Here is a 16,935-nt window from a genome sequence, read left to right on the forward strand (position 1 = left end):
TGTTGTTGATTACAAGTTCCATACAAAGGAACAACGGGACTTCTATGAGACAATCTTGTTGGACAAAAAGCCCATTGTGTGTGATATGAGGTGGGTCGACTGGACCTACATGAAGGAAAATGAAGAACACTATCCAGGAGTACAAGACAGTTTTGTTGCTTGTGGAGTTGCAGATTTCGTTCGGCAGAAGCTCACCAACTGGAATGATGAACTCATTATGCAATTCTACTCCACAGCACACTTCTATCCAGATGGAAGGATAGTTTAGATGTCTGAAGGTACAAGGTACCAGTCAACTGTTGAGGAGTGGGCAAATCTGATAAATGCCCCAAAGGAAAATGATGATGACCTGGATGTATATGCCAAGAAGAAAATGGGACATAATACCATGGCACATATGTACAAGGAGATCTCAGACAAAGCCCTAGAGACTTTCTCTTTTGGATCAGTCCACTTTCTTATGTCAGGGATGCCTACAATCAACTGGATCCTAAGGCACACTCTATTGCCTAAGTCTGGTGACCACAATATGATCAGAGGGCATGCAATCAACATGTTGCATTTGTTTGATGTGCCTCAGAAATTCAAGGTCATGAGCCTTATAGTAGAAACCATTAAGAGGACCGCAGCAGATCATAAGAGGAGTTGTGGATATGCCCCTCGGATTCAGGAGTTGATTAACTCAAAGATGGGCACATGCAAATATCTATTGGATAGGGAACATTTTCCTCTCTATCCAGACTTTGAGGATAATGAGGTTGTCATGAATGAAGATGAACCATCATCAGTTCAAGCTCAAGAGAAGAAGGAGAAGGCAAGGAAGGAGAAGGCTGCCAAGATGCCAACTCAAGAGGAGGCATCTGAGTATTTCTTGAAGAACAAGCAGGAGCAGCTTGGTTACTTGATAGCATCAACACTGAGGATTGATAAGGGGTTGGCCACCTTAACTCAGAATCAGGAAAGCTTGGAAAGAATCATGGAACAAAAATTCTATGATCTTGATGTCAAGGTAACTAAGATTCAGTCAGTTGTGGAGCAGCTGCAGGATGACATGCAGGAGAGGAAGGGCAAGTCTACCACTAATGTATTTGCCAGAGTGCCTAGAGCTCAGAGGTCAGCTGCAGTGCCAGTGACAGACACTAGAGCAACATCATCTGCACCAGCCACAGCTCCTACAGCTCCAGTGCAACTAGCTCCAGCACCAACTCCTCCAGCTCCCTCTACATCAACTGAAGCCTTCATCCTTGGAGTTATCTGGACACCACCAACTAAAGATCAAGCCTGAGAGTCGATCTAGCACTATGCATTTTCTATGAACTTTTTGGTAACTTGTTACCAAAGGGGGGGATGTATAGATCATAGGCTTCGAGAGAGAGAGTGTTGCTTTCGTTCTCTCTTGCTTTGGTGGTTTTAAACTTGTTTGTTTTTTGATTGCTTGAGATACTATGCTATTCTTGTGAGACATTGATGATCATGTGTTTGATCATAAGCTACACTTATGCATGTTTGATGATATTATCCTATCTATCCTATGTGATCATTCACTTTGCTTGGTGATGAGTGCATGTATTCAATCTTTATCATTTTGAGCGCTCCACCAAGATGTATGTGACATGGAAGAGTAACCCATGAGCCTAATTCCTTGTGCATTTGCAGTCCAAAGCAAATCTTAAACTATGCACAAATTTAGGGGGAGCTCTTGCTTATCACATGCTTCTCAAAGCGACGATGTTTTTAAATCTTATTATCATTTGTCAAAGCTTTGATCTATATGTTGTCATCAATTACCAAAAAGGGGGAGATTGAAAGTGCAACTATCCCTAGGTGGTTTTGGTAATTCATAACAACATATAGCTCATTGAGCTAATGCTATTCCAAGACTAATATTTCAGGAAAGCTCAATGAATGGCATGGCATGGATGATGAAAGTGGATCCCTCAAAATACTAAGGACAAAGGATTGGCTCAAGCTCATTAGCTCAAGACTCTTCATTTTATATTTTAGTAATCCAAGATCACATTGAGTCTATAGGAAAAGCCAATACTATCAAGGAGGGATGAGGTGTTGCTTAATGAGCCTCTTGCTTCATGTGCTTAGTGATATGCTCCAAAACCCTCAGCTACTTTCTCACATCCACAAATGACCTAAACCCAAAGCCAAAATCGGTCACACCGATTCTTCCTATCCGGCGCCACCGAGTTCAAATGTCATAGCCACTGCCACAAACCCTAGGCAAATCGGTTCTACCGATAAGGATCTTGGTCTCACCGAGATGGGATTGTAATCTCTCTGTTTCCCTTCGTAACGTTTTGGTCAAACCGAAGTGAGCGATCGGTCCCATCGTGATTGCAATGTAAACTCTCTGTTTCCCTTTTGTAACATTTCGGTCTCACCGAAAAGAGGAAATCGGTCCCACCGAGTTTACCTGACCAACTCTCTGGAAAGCTTATTACCAAAATCGGTCTCACCGAGTTTGTGTAATCGGTCTTACCGAGATTACATTATGCCCTAACCCTAACCGAATCGGTCTCACCGAGTTGCATGTCAGTGCCACCGAAAATCACTAACGGTCACTAGGTTTACTAAATCGGTCCGACCGAGTCTGTTGAATCGGTCCCACCGAGTTTGGTAAATTGTGTGTAACGGTTAGATTTTGTGTGGAGGCTATATATACCCCTCCACCTCCTCTTCATTCGTAGAGAGAGCCATCAGACTAAACCTACACTTCCAACTTACCATTTCTGAGAAAGAACCACCTACTCATGTGTTGAGGCAAAGATATTCCATTCCTACCATATGAATCTTGATCTCTAGCCTTCCCGAAGTTGCTTTCCACTCAAATCTTCTTTCCACCAGATCCAAATCCTATGAGAGAGAGTTGAGTGTTGGGGAGACTATCATTTGAAGCACAAGAGCAAGGAGTTCATCATCAACGCACCATTTGTTACTTCTTGGAGAGTGGTGTCTCCTAGATTGGCTAGGTGTCACTTGGGAGCCTCCGACAAGATTGTGGAGTTGAACCAAGGAGTTTGTAAGGGCAAGGAGATCGCCTACTTCGTGAAGATCTACCGCTAGTGAGGCAAGTCCTTCGTTGGCGACGGCCATGGTGGGATAGAGAAGGTTGCTTCTTCGTGGACCCTTCTTGGGTGGAGCCCTCCATGGACTCGCGCAACCGTTACCCTTCGTGGGTTGAAGTCTCCATCAACGTGGATGTACGATAGCACCACCTATCGGAACCACGCCAAAAACATCCATGTCTCCAACTGCGTTTGAATCCTCCAAACCCTTCCCTTTACTTTCTTGCAAGTTGCATGCTTTAATTTCCGCTGCCTATATACTCTTTGCATGCTTGCTTGAATTGTGTGATGATTGCTTGACTTGTCCTAAGATAGCTAAAATCTGCCAAACTCTAAAATTGGGAAAAGGTTAAGTTTTTAATTGGTCAAGTAGTCTAATCACCCCCCCCCCTCTAGACATACTTCAAGGTCCTACAGGGTGGCCATTACTTTTCCATGCTAGATGTGTTATTCTCAAGATGAGTGTTTATTCACTTGTCATTGCATGAGAGTGTGGCGGTATTGGGTATGCCCAATACCAGAATGAAAAATAGATTTACTTTATGTTGTCAAATAATAAATTCCTTGGAAAGTGTTGGTATGGAAGGCACCCGCGGATACGGCTAGCCATGGATTGTGATAGAATGGTGGAAAAAGGAATAAACTTTATTTTATGTTTGGGAACTGCCTATGATGTATCTAGCATGGAAAGTATTGGGAACTACTCGGTCGTTTTCGTTGACGGGAAAAGCATGCCTCTCAAAAGAATTTATCACTCAATTTAAGCTTTGAGCTCTGGCACCTCTACAAATCTCTACATCCCTCTACGAAGGGCTTATCTATTTACTTTTATGCAATTTTGATTTTTATTTGAGTCTCCATCTCCTCTATAAAGCACCGACTAAGGGGCACTATGATCATACTTGTGCATTACGGGGGTCCCCAGACTTGCCTGCCTACGACCCGCGGCGTGGCTCCACCTGTGGCCCAGTATGACCCATCTTCGTAAACCAACGCTCAAGACCCTCGCGAGGGGCCGAGCCTCACGGGGCAGACGACACAAGTCCTCCTCAGGAGCGGCCTCACCAGGCAGGCTCGCGAGGGGGCGGAGAGATCAAGGCAAGGGGTACCTTGTGAGGCCCCCGTGACGCAAGCCATCAAGACCAAGGCCAGGCAGGCGCCAGGCGGGCGCTAGCGCGTGCAGTGTCCTCGTTTCCCCTTTGGTGCTAAGGGGGCAAGCGCAGGCACGGAGTACCGAGGCATCATGCAAAGGTTTCCATATTGGTGCAAAAAGACCAAGACCAGCAGGACGGCAGGACGGAGGTCATCATGGAGCCCAAGACGGTGTCACCGCTAGCGCCTTTGATAGGCGAAGACCACCTTTATTCAGGATAACTTGTACTAGTTGTCCCCTTTCAAGTTGTCCATTGTTGGATCCCTTCCCGCTCAATATTTGGGGAGAGGACCAGGTCCTCTATAAATAGGACTAGCCACCACAATAGGAAGGGACCGAAACCAGAACAAGTAGAACACCACACCAGCTCAATAACACCTCTCCTCAGGAGGCTCTTCTTCGCTTGTACTGTTCATCATAAGCCCAAGAGGCAATCCACCACCACCACACAGGAATAGGGTATTACACCACAACGGTGGCCCGAACCTTTATAAGTCTTGTGTCTCTTGTGTTCTGAGTTCGTCGAGCTAAGCTTAGGGATCACGGCGAGGCTGAGAGCTAGATTCGGTAGGGGGAAATCTTCATGCGCACCCCGGTGTTCGAACCTCAAGGGTTTTGCCGGAACCCGAAATCTGACATTTGGCACGCCGGGTAGGGGTGCGCCGGAGCTTTTCCTTCCGTCGACCCGCACTCCGCCAACCCCATGCTTTGCCCTCGTGGCGGACATCACTCTTCCGGATCCGGCGACCGGCGCCAGTGCTGAGGCCAGGGGGCTCCGAGCCTTGGCCCCCACCCCAGGTGCAATGTCCGCACAAGTTCAAGCCAGAAATGCCACTGCACTATGATGGCGCGACAGACCCGGCGGTTTTCCTGCTGGGGTACGAGCAGGCCGTCCTCAAGGCCGGGGGCGATGACAAGGTCATGGCCAACTGGCTTCCCATGGCCCTTACTGGCGTCCCGCGCGCATGGTTGCTCAACCTGCCGGCTTCTTCCATGGCCTGCTGCAGGAAGCTCCGCGACCTCTTCCTCGCCCACTATGTAGCACCGGCGCCCCCGATCGATGCAGCTCTTCTGGGCGGCTCGCAGGCGCCACCCTCAGACCGCCATGCAAAGTCGTTCTTTCGTCGGATCAGCACCGTCCTCCCGCGGCAAGGAGCTCCCCGGGGCTGGGTGGCGCCCAAGGCCGACCTGACCTTCAATGCAGAAGATCACCCAGTCACCACCACCTGCTCGGGTGCGCTCCCGATGGTCTACACGCCCACCATCTATCGCGTGGTCGTCACCAAAACCCTCATCAACGGTGGTGCCGGCCTCAACGTGCTCTCGGTGGAGGCCTTCAGCCTCCTCCACGTGCCGCTGGAGCGGCTTCGTCACAGCAAGCCATTCTCAGGCGTCGAAGGTGGTTCCTCTAGTCCCCTGGGGCAGATCCGCCTTCCCGTGACCTTCGGCACCCACAACAACTACCGCATGGAGCTGGTCGACTTCGACATTGCTCAAATTGGCCTCCCGTACAACGCCATCCTCGGATACCCTGCTCTGGCTCAGTTCATGGCAGCAACCCATCCGGACTACAACCTCATGAAGATGCCCGGGAGCAAGGGCGTCCTCACCATAGTTGGGGACACCAAGGTGGCTCTTATGGAACTCAAGCTTGCCCTCAAGGCCGCCTCCGCGGCGCAGCCCGCCGACGCGGACGCCTCCAAGGCCAAGGAAGCTGCACCAACCAAAAAGAAGCAGATGTTCACTCAGGATAAGGCGGAGAGCAAGCAGGTGCTAGTTGAGGAAGACGGGTCCTCAGGAGCCACCTTCACCATAGGTGCCGACCTCGACCCCGACCAAGAGAAGGCGTTGGTGAAGTTCTTGCGCTCAAACAAGGAGGTGTTCGCGTGGGAACCCAAGCAGTTAGTGGGGGTCCCAAGGGAGGTGATTGAGCATCACCTGAATGTGTGCCCCAATGTAGGGCCTGTGAAGCAGAAGGCGAGGTGGCATTCCATGGAGAAGTAGGCCTTCATCGTCCAAGAAGCCTGCAAGCTGGAGGTAGCAGGTGTTATTCGCGACGTTCGCTACCCCGAATGGCTAGCAAACCCCGTTGTCGTGCCAAAAAAGGGGGGAAAGGAGGGCATGTGCGTCGATTTCACCAACTTCAACAAGGCCTACACCCAAGATCCGCTCCCGCTTCCTCGCATTGACCAGATCGTCGACTCCACCGTCGAGTGCGACCTTCTATGTTTCCTGGATGCGTTTTCGGGTTATCACCAGATCAAGATGGCGGTGGAAGACATGGAGAAGACAGCCTTCCTGACCCCATGTGGGGTGTACTGCTACACTTGCATGCCATTCGGGTTGAGCAACGCGGGCGCGACCTTCCAACAGTTGATGCACATTGCCTTGGGCCAGCAGCTCGGGAAGAATTCCAAGGCTTACGTGGACGACATTGTGGTGAAATATTGGGAGGCAAGGACCTTGATCCAGGACTTGGAGGAAACCTTCGAGAGCCTCCGCCAGGTGGACCTGCGAATCAACCCGGAGAAGTGCGTGTTCGGCGTCCCTTCCGGCAAGCTGTTGGGCTTCCTCGTGTCCCACGGGGGGATCGAGGCCAACCCAGAGAAGGTTAAGGCAATCAAAGACATGAATCCGCCGCAAACCCTCAGAGAAATTCAGAAGCTCGCCGGTCGCGTGACTGCGTTAGTAAGCTTCATCTCCAAGCTAGGGGAGCATGCCCTACCGTTCTTTAAGCTGATGAAGAAAAAGGGGCCATTTGAGTGGACACAGGAGGTCGACCAAGCGTTTCAAGACCTCAAAAAATACCTGACCAGCCCTCCAGTGATGGTGGTGTCATGCCCTCTCGAGTCCTTGGTGCTCTACCTTGACGCCACTCCCTATAAGGCCACGTCTCGCCCAGCTACGGCCTCAGTCGGGGCAGTGCAAGATCAGGAAGGCCTCGCGAGGACCACGATGACGATGGAAAGGGACCAAGTGACCGGGCGTTGAGGGCTCCATTACCTCTGGAAGCGCCTCAACCTCTAGAAGACGTAGGCCACGTCAGCGCACCCACCCTCGTCGAGCATTCGGTGTACTTCGTCAGCACGGTGTTGCGGGATGCAAGGGCACGGTACCCCATGCCTCAGAAGCTCTTACTCGCGCTCTTGGTGGCCTCGTGCAAGCTGCAGCACTACTTTCAAGGTCACCCCATCAAGGTCATCTCGGCCTACCCGTTGGAGAGGGTACTCAGGAGCCCCAACTCCACTGGGAGAGTCGCCGAATGGAACATCGAGCTGCAGGCGTTTCAGTTGGAGTTCAGCACGACCAGGGTCATCAAGGGAGCCGCGCTTGCTGATTTCGTGGCTGAGTGGACGGACGCACCGGAGCTCAAGATGGGCGAGGATCGGTCTCTCTCCCCATGAAGTGAGGCACCAGATGGCTGGGTCATGTATTTCGATGGTGCCTTCTCGCGGTAGGGCGTGAGGGCTGGTGCAGTGCTTATATCACCCACTTAGGACAAGCTCTACTACGATGTACAGCTCAACTTCCAGCAGGGTGAGAAGGTCTCCAACAACATAGCAGAATACGAGGGCCTCATAGCAGGTCGGAAAGCTGCAGCGGTACTGGGAGTGAAGCGCCTCGTCATCAAGGGCGACTCACAAATCCTCGTCAACTTCTCCAACAAGTTGTACGAGCCAAAGGACGAGCACATGGAAGCATATCTCGCGGAAGTACGCACGATGGAGAAGTAGTTCTGGGGGCTGGAGTTGCAGCATGTGCCCCGTGGCACCAACCAAGAGGCTGATGACATCGCCAGGAGGGCGTCCAAATGGCTGCCTCAGGAGCCTGGCGTTTTCGAGGAACGACTCTTCAAGCCATCGGCGGCACCACCACTTTCAAAAACGGCACAGCCTCGGGAAGAACTCCCTCATCCACCTGCCACAGGAGCCCCGGCCTGTGGCCCGACCTCGGGAGCGCGCCTACTCTTGGCACTGGAGCTTCAGGAGGGATGCTGGACCAAGGAATTCAAGGAATACCTGACGCAAGGGGCGTTGCCGGAGAAGGAGGAGGACGCGGAGCGCGTGGCATGGTAGGCCACGGCTTACTGCATCCAAAATGATGAGTTATACCGAAGCGGCCGAATGACGTTTCTCTGTGTTGCATCTCTAGGGAACAGGGGAAAGAGCTGCTGGCCGACATACATGGTGGAGATTGCGGACACCACTCGTCATCACGGACCCTCGTCGGCAAGGAATTTCGCAGCAGGTTCTACTGGCCTACGGCACTCAACGACGCAGCCGAGCTGGTGAAGTCCTGCAAAACCTGCCAATTCCACGCCAAGCAGATCCATCAGCCAACTCAAGGCCTACAGACCATCCCGCTCTCGTGGTCGTTCGCGGTCTGGGGGCTGGATATCTTGGGCCCATTCCTTCGAGCGCCTGGAGGCTACCGCTACCTCTACGTCGCCATCAACAAGTTCACCAAGTGGGCAGAGGTGGAAGCCGTCCGCACCATCCTAGCCGGTTCTGTGGTCAAGTTCATCAAGGGCCTCGTGAGCCGGTTTGAGGTCCCTAACCGCATCATCACCGACAACGGTTTGCATTTCACTAGCAATCTCTTCAAAACGTATTGTGCTAACCTTGGAACGCAGATCTGCTATGCTTCGGTGGCGCACCCCCGGAGCAACGGCCAGGCGGAATGCGCCAACACGGAGGTCCTGAGGGGCCTCAAGACCAGGACCTTCAAGAAGAAGCTGGAGGCCTGCAGCAGGGGCTGGCACGACGAGCTCCAGTCCGTGTTGTGGTCCATCCGCACTACCGCCACCAAGCTAACGGGCGAGACCCCGTTTTTCCTCGTCTATGGAGCAGAAGCGGTTCTCCCTCATGCGGTCAGGCGTCGCTCCGCGCGGGTCCTGGCGTTTGATGAGGCACAGCAGGACGCCATGCGGGGGATGGATCTCGTGCTGGGGGAGGAACACCACCGTGTAGCCACGCTGCGGGCGGCAAGATACCAGCAGGCGCTGCGACGGTATCACTGTCGCAGCATCCGCCCCAGGATGCTCAAGGTAGGTGCCCTCGTCCTGAGGTGGGTGCTCTCCAGGGAAGGGTTGCATAAGCTATCACCCATGTGGGAGGGCCCATTCAAGGTCATCCACGTCTCCAGGCCTGGCGCCGCGCGCCTGGAGACCCAGGATGGGGTACCCATCCCGAACGCCTGGAACATCCAGCACCTCCGGAAGTTCTACCCCTGAAGAAAGGCCCGGTGCCTGTGAAGAAGGCCCAGTGCCTATGAGGCTCGCCGCCCGTGACCCCTGAAAAAAGGCCCGGTGCTTGTGAAGAAGGCCCAATGCCTGTGAAGCTCGCCGTCTGTGACACTCTCACGTAATAATGAATGGGGTTGTACACGCCCCGGGGTCTTAGGAGTGCCGCCCTTGGGCCTCGGGGGCTCCCTACCATGCCCAATGGCAGCACTTAGCTCCACGCTGGTGAGAAGACGTCGAAGACTCGACTAGGTGCCGGACGCGGCTTTTCATTTGCTTTCCGCAGTTGGCTCGCTCTTCCTCATTTGAACCTTGATTAAAGTTGCTTTTGGTGTTCTTTGCTGGTTTTGTTCCATCATATTCTGCCTCTGTTTTCGATTTTCAGCTCTTTGTCTAACTTCCTCTCTCTTGCAAGCCTCGCGAGGGGGCTATGCGGGTGCCCTCGTGAGCCCTTTCTTGTTGGGTAACATAGTAATTTCAAAAAAATTCCTACGCACATGCAAGATCATGGTGATGGCATAGCAACGAGAGGGGAGAGTGTAGTCCATGTACCCTCGTAGACCGTAAGCGGAAGCGTTATGACAATGCGGTTGATGTAGTCGTACGTCTTCACGATTCGACTGATCCAAGCACCGAACGTAAGGCACCTCCGAGTTCAGCACACGTTCAGCTCGATGACAATCCCCGGGCTCCGATCCAGCAAAGCTTCGGGGATGAGTTCCGTCAGCACGACGGCATGGTGACGATGATGATGTTCTACCGGCGCAGGGCTTCGCCTAAACTCCGCGACGATATGACCGAGGTGGAATATGGTGGAGGGGCCACCGCACACGGCTAAGGAATGATCCGTAGATCAACTTGTGTGTTGTGTCTAGAGGTGCCCCCCTGCCCCCGTATATAAAGGAGCAAGGCGGGAGGGGGCGGCCGGCCTAGTAGGGGCGCACCAAGGGGAGTCCTACTCCCACCGGGAGTAGGACTCCCTCCTTCCTTGTTGGAGTAGGAGAAGGAAGGGGGAGAGGGGGAAGGAAAGGGGGGGCGCCGCCCCCCCCCCCCCCCTCCTAGTCCAATTCGGACCAGAGGGGGGAGGGGGCACGCGGCCCATGCTGGCCGCCCCTCTCTCCTTTCCCCTAAGGCCCATAAGGCCCAATACTCTCCCGGGGGGTTCCGGTAACCCCCCCCCCCCCCGGCACTCCGGTTTTCTCCGAAATCACCCGGAACACTTCCCGTGTCCGAATATAGTCGTCCAATATATCAATCTTTATGTCTCGACCATTTTGAGACTCCTCGTCATGTCCGTGATCACATCCGGGACTCCGAACAAACTTCGGTACATCAAAACTTATAAACTCATAATAAAACTGTCATCGTAACATTAAGCGTGCGGACCCTACGGGTTCGAGAACTATGTAGACATGACCTAGAACCATTCTCGGTCAATAACCAATAGCGGGACCTGGATGCCCATATTGGTTCCTACATATTCTACGAAGATCTTTATCGGTCAAACCGCATAACAACATACGTTGTTCCCTTTGTCATCGATATGTTACTTGCCCGAGATTTGATCGTCGGTATCGAATACCTAGTTCAATCTCGTTACCGGCAAGTCTCTTTACTCGTTCTGTAACACATCATCTTATAACTAACTCATTAGTTACAATGCTTGCAAGGCTTAGGTGATGAGTATTACCGAGAGGGCCCAGAGATACCTCTCCGACAATCGGAGTGACAAAACCTAATCTCGAATTATGCCAACTCAACATGTACCTTTGGAGACACCTATAGTACTCCTTTATAATCACCCAGTTACGTTGTGACGTTCGGTAGCACCCAAAGTGTTCCTCCGGTAAACGGGAGTTGCATAATCTCATAGTTACAGGAACATGTATAAGTCATGAAGAAAGCAATAGCAACATACTAAACGATCAAGTGCTAGGCTAACGGAATGGGTCATATCAATCACATCATTCTCCTAATGATGTGATCCCGTTAATCAAATGACAACTCATGTCTATGGCTAGGAAACTTAACCATCTTTGATTCACGAGCTAGTCAAGTAGAGGCATACTAGTGACACTATGTTTGTCTATGTATTCACACATGTATTATGTTTCTGGTTAATACAATTCTAGCATGAATAATAAACATTTATCATGATATAAGGAAATAAATAATAACTTTATTATTGCCTCTAGGGCATATTTCCTTCAGTCTCCCACTTGCACTAGAGTCAATAATCTAGTTCACATCATCATGTGATTCAACACCAATATTCACATTTGTATGTGATTAACACCCATAGTTCACATCGTCATGTGATCAACACCCAAAGGATTTACTAGAGTCAATAATCTAGTTCACATCGCTATGTGATTAACACCCAAAAGAGTACGAAGGTATGATCATGTTTTGCTTGTGAGAGGAGTTTAGTCAACGGGTCTGTCACATTCAGAGTCGTATGTATTTTGCAAATATTCTATGTCTACAATGCTCTGCATGGAGCTACTCTAGCTAATTGCTCCCACTTTCAATATGTATCCAGATTGAGACTTAGAGTCATCTGGATCAGTGTAAAAAGTTTGCACCGATGTAACTTTTACGACGAATTCTTTTATCACCTCCATAATCGAGAAACATCTCCTTAGTCCTCACTAAGGATATTCTTGACCGCTGTCCAGTGATCTACTATTAGATCAAAATTGTATTCCTTTGCCAAACTCAGAGCAAGGTATACAATAGGTCTGGTTCACAGCATAGCATACTTTATAGAACCTATGACTGAGGCATAGTGAATGACTTTTCATTCTCTTTCTATTTTCTGCAATGGTCGGGTCTTGAGTCTTACTCAACTTCACACCTTGTAACACAGGCAAGAACTCCTTCTTTGACTGTTCCATTTTGAACCATTTCAAAAATTTATCAAGGTATGTACTCATTGAAAAATCGTATCAAGCGTCTTGATCTATCTATATAGATCTGGATGCTCAATGTGTAAGTAGCTTTACCGAGGTCTTTCTTTTAAAGAACTCCTTTCATATACTCCTTTATGCTTTCCAGAAAAATTCTACATCATTTCTGATCAATCAATATGTTGCTCACATATATTTATCAAAAAGGCGGTAGTGCTCCCACTCACTTTATTGTAAATACAGGCTTCACCGCAAGACTGTATAAAACTATATGCTTTGATCAACTTATCAAATCGTATATTCCAACTCTGAGATGCTTGCACCAGTCCATTGATGGATTGATGGAGTTTGCACACTTTGTTAGCATCTTTAGGATTGACAAAAACTTTCTGGTTGCATCATATACAACTCTTCTTTAATAAATCCATTAAGGAATGCAGTTTTGACATCCATTTGCCAGATTTCATAAAATGTGGCAATTGCTAACATGATTCAGACAGACTTAAGCTTCGATACGAGTGAGAAAATCTCATCGTATTCAACACCTTGAACTTGTTGAAAACATTTCGCAACAAGTCGAGCTTAGTAGATAGTAACACTACTATCAATGTCCGTCTTCCTCTTGAAGATCCATTTATTTAACATGGCTTGCTGATCATCGAGCAAGTCAATCAAAGTCCATACTTTGTTCTCATACATGGATCATATCTCAGATTTTATGGCCTCAAGCCATTTCGTGGAATCTGGGCTCATCATCGCTTCCTCATAGTTCGTAGGTTCATCATGGTCTAGTAACATGACTTCCAGAACAGGATTACCGTACCACTCTGGTGCGGATCTTACTCTGGAAGACCTACGAGGTTCTGTAGTAACTTAATTTGAAGTTTCATGATCATCATCATTAACTTCCTCACTAATTGGTGTAGTAGTCATAGGAACAGATTTCTATGATGAACTACTTTCCAATAAGGGAGCAGGTACAGTTACCTCATCAAGTTCTACTTTCCTCCCACTCACTTCTTTCGAGAGAAACTCCTTCTCTAGAAAGGATCCATTCTTAGCAATGAATAACTTGCCTTACGATCTGTGATAGAAGGTGTACCCAATAGTTAACTTTGGGTATTCTATGAAGACACACTTCTCCGATTTGGGTTTGAGCTTATCAGGTTGAAACTTTTTTCATATAAGCATCGCAAGTCCAAACTTTAAGAAATGACAGCTTAGGTTTCCTGCTAAACCATAGTTTATACGGTGTCGTCTCAACGGATTTAGATGGTGCCCTTTTAAACGTGAATGCAGCTGTCTCTAATGCACAACCCCAAAACAATAGTGGTAAAACCGATAAGAGACATCATAGATCGCACCATATCCAATAAAGTGTGGTTATGACGTTCGGACACACCATAACGTTCTTGTGTTCCAGGTGGCGTGAGCTGTGAAACTATTCCACATTGTTTTAACTGAAGACCAAACTCGTAACTCAAATATTCGTCTCCGCGATCAGATCGTAGAAACTTTATTTTCTTGTTACGATGATTTTTCCACTTCACTCTGAAATTTTTGAACCTTTCAATTATTTCAGACTTACCCATATCTGCTCAAATCATTTTGTGAAGGTCAGAAAATAACGATACTTGCCACGAGCATCAACACTCATTGGATCGCATATATCGGTATGTATTATTTCCAATAAGTCAGTAGCTTGTTCTATTGTTCCGGAGAACGGAGTTTTTAGTCATCTTGCCCAAAAGGCATGGTTCGCAAGCATCAAATGATTCATAACCAAGTGATTCCGAAAATCCATCTTTATGGAGTTTCTTCATGCGCTTTAATCCGATATGACCCAAACGGCAGTGCCACAAATAAGTTGCACTATCATTATTAACTTCTCATCTTTTGGCATCAATATTATGAATATGTGTATCACTACGATCCAGATCCAACAAACTATGTTCATTGGGTGTATGACCATCGAAGGTCTTATTCATGTAAACAGAACAACAATTATTCTCTGACTTTAAATGAATAACCGTATTGCAATAAACATGATCAAATCATATTCATGCTCAACGCAAACACCAAATAACATTTATTTAGGTTTAACACTAATCCCGAAAGTATAGGGAGTGTGTGATGATGATCATATCAATCTTGGAACCACTTCCAACACACATCGTCACTTCACCCTCAACTAGTTTCTGTTTATTCTGTAACTCCTGTTTCGAGTTACTAATCTTTAGCAACCGAACAAGTATCAAATACTCAGGGGCTACTATAAACACTAGTAAGGTACACATCAATAACCTGTATATCAAATATACCCTTATTCAGTTTGCCATCCTTCTTATCCACCAAATATTCAGGGTATTTCCGTTTCCAGTGACCATTTCCTTTGCAGTGTAAGCACTCAGTTTCAGGCTTTGGTTCAGCTTTGGGCTTCTTCGTGGGAGTGACAACTTGCTTGTCATTCTACTTGAAGTTTCCCTTTCTTTCCCTTTGCCCTTTTCTAGAAACTAGTGGTCTTGTCAATCATCAACACTTGATGCTCTTTTCTTGATTTCTACCTTCGTCGATTTCAGGATCACGAAGAGCTCGAGAATAGTTTTCGTCATCCCTTGCATTATAGTTCATCACGAAGTTCCAGTAACTTGGTGATGGTGACTAGAGAACTCTATCAATCACTATCTTATCTGGAAGATTAACTCCCACTTGATTCAAGCGATTGTAGTACCCAGACAATCTGAGCACATGCTCACTAGTTGAGCGATTCTCCTCCATCTTTTAGCTATAGAACTTGTTGGAGACTTCATATCTCTCAACTCGGGTATTTGCTTGAAATATTAACTTCAATTCCTGGAACATCTCATATGGTCCATGACGTTCAAAACATCTTTGAAGTCCCGATTCTAAGCCATTAAGCATGGTGCACTAAACTATCAAGTAGTCATCATATTGAGCTAGCCAAACATTCATAACGTCTGCATCTGCTCCTACAATAGGTCTGTCACCTAGCGGTGCATTAAGGACATAATTCTTCTGTGCAGCAATGAGGATAAACCTCAAATCACGGATCCAATCCGTATCATTGCTACTAACATCTTTCAACACAATTTTCTCTAGGAACATATCAAAATAAACATATGAAAGCAACAGCGCAAGCTATTGATCTACAACACAATATGCAAAATACTACCAGGACTAAGTTCATGATAAATTTAAGTTCAATTAATCATATTACTAAAGAACTCCTACTTAGAAAGACATCTCTCTAGTCATCTAAGTGATCACGTGATCCAAATCAACTAAACCATAACCGATCATCACGTGAGATGGAGTAGTTTTCAATGGTGAACATCACTATGTTGATCATATCTACTATATGATTCACGCTCGACCTTTCGGTCTCCGTGTTCCGAGGCCATATCTGCATATGCTAGGCTCGTCAAGTTTAACCTGAGTATTCCGCGTGTGCAAAATTGTCTTGCACCCGTTGTAGATGGACGTAGAGCTTATCACACCCGATCATCACGTGGTGTCTGGGCACGACGAACTTTGGCAATGGTGCATACTCAGGAAGAACACTTCTTGATAATTTTAGTGAGAGATCATCTTAAAATGCTACCGTCAATCAAAGCAAGATAAGATGCATAAAGGATAAACATCACATGCAATCAATATAAGTGATATGATATGGCCATCATCATCTTGTGCTTGTGATCTCCATCTCCGAAGCACCGTCATGATCACCATCGTCACCGCCGCGACACCTTGATCTCCATCGTACAATCGTTGTCGTTACACCATCTATTGCTTCTACGACTATCGCTACCGCTTAGAGATAAAGTAAAGCAATTACAGGGCGTTTGCATTTCATACAATAAAGCGACAACCATATGGCTCCTGCCAGTTGCCGATAACTTCGGTTACAAAACATGATCATCTCATACAATAAAATATAGCATCACGTCTTGACCATATCACAACACAACATGCCCTGCAAAAACAAGTTAGACGTCCTCTACTTTGTTGTTGCAAATTTTACGTGGCTGCTACGGGCTTAGCAAGAACCGTTTACCTACGCATCAAAAAACCAGAATGATAGTTTGTCAAGTTGGTGCTGTTTTAACCTTCGCAAGGACCGGGCGTAGCCACACTCGATTCAGCTAAAGTGAGAGAGACGGACACCCGCCAGCCACCTTTAAGCACGAGTGCTCATAACGGTGAAACCAGTCTCGCATAAGCGTACGCGTAATGTCGGTCCGGGCCGCTTCATCTCACAATACCGTCGAACCAAAGTATGACATGCTGGTAAGCAGTATGACTTGTATCGCCTACAACTCACTTGTGTTCTACTCATGCATATAACATCAACGCATAAAACCTAGGCTCGGATGCCACTGTTGGGTAACGTAGTAATTTCAAAAAAATTCCTACGCACACGCAAGATCATGGTGATGGCATAGCAACGAGAGGGGAGAGTGTAGTCCACGTACCCTCGTAGACCGTAAGTGGAAGCGTTATGACAACGCGGTTGATGTAGTCGTATGTCTTGAC

This window comes from Triticum aestivum, chromosome 6B (genome assembly GCF_018294505.1).
Source record: "Triticum aestivum cultivar Chinese Spring chromosome 6B, IWGSC CS RefSeq v2.1, whole genome shotgun sequence".
Taxonomy (NCBI): Eukaryota; Viridiplantae; Streptophyta; class Magnoliopsida; order Poales; family Poaceae; genus Triticum; species Triticum aestivum.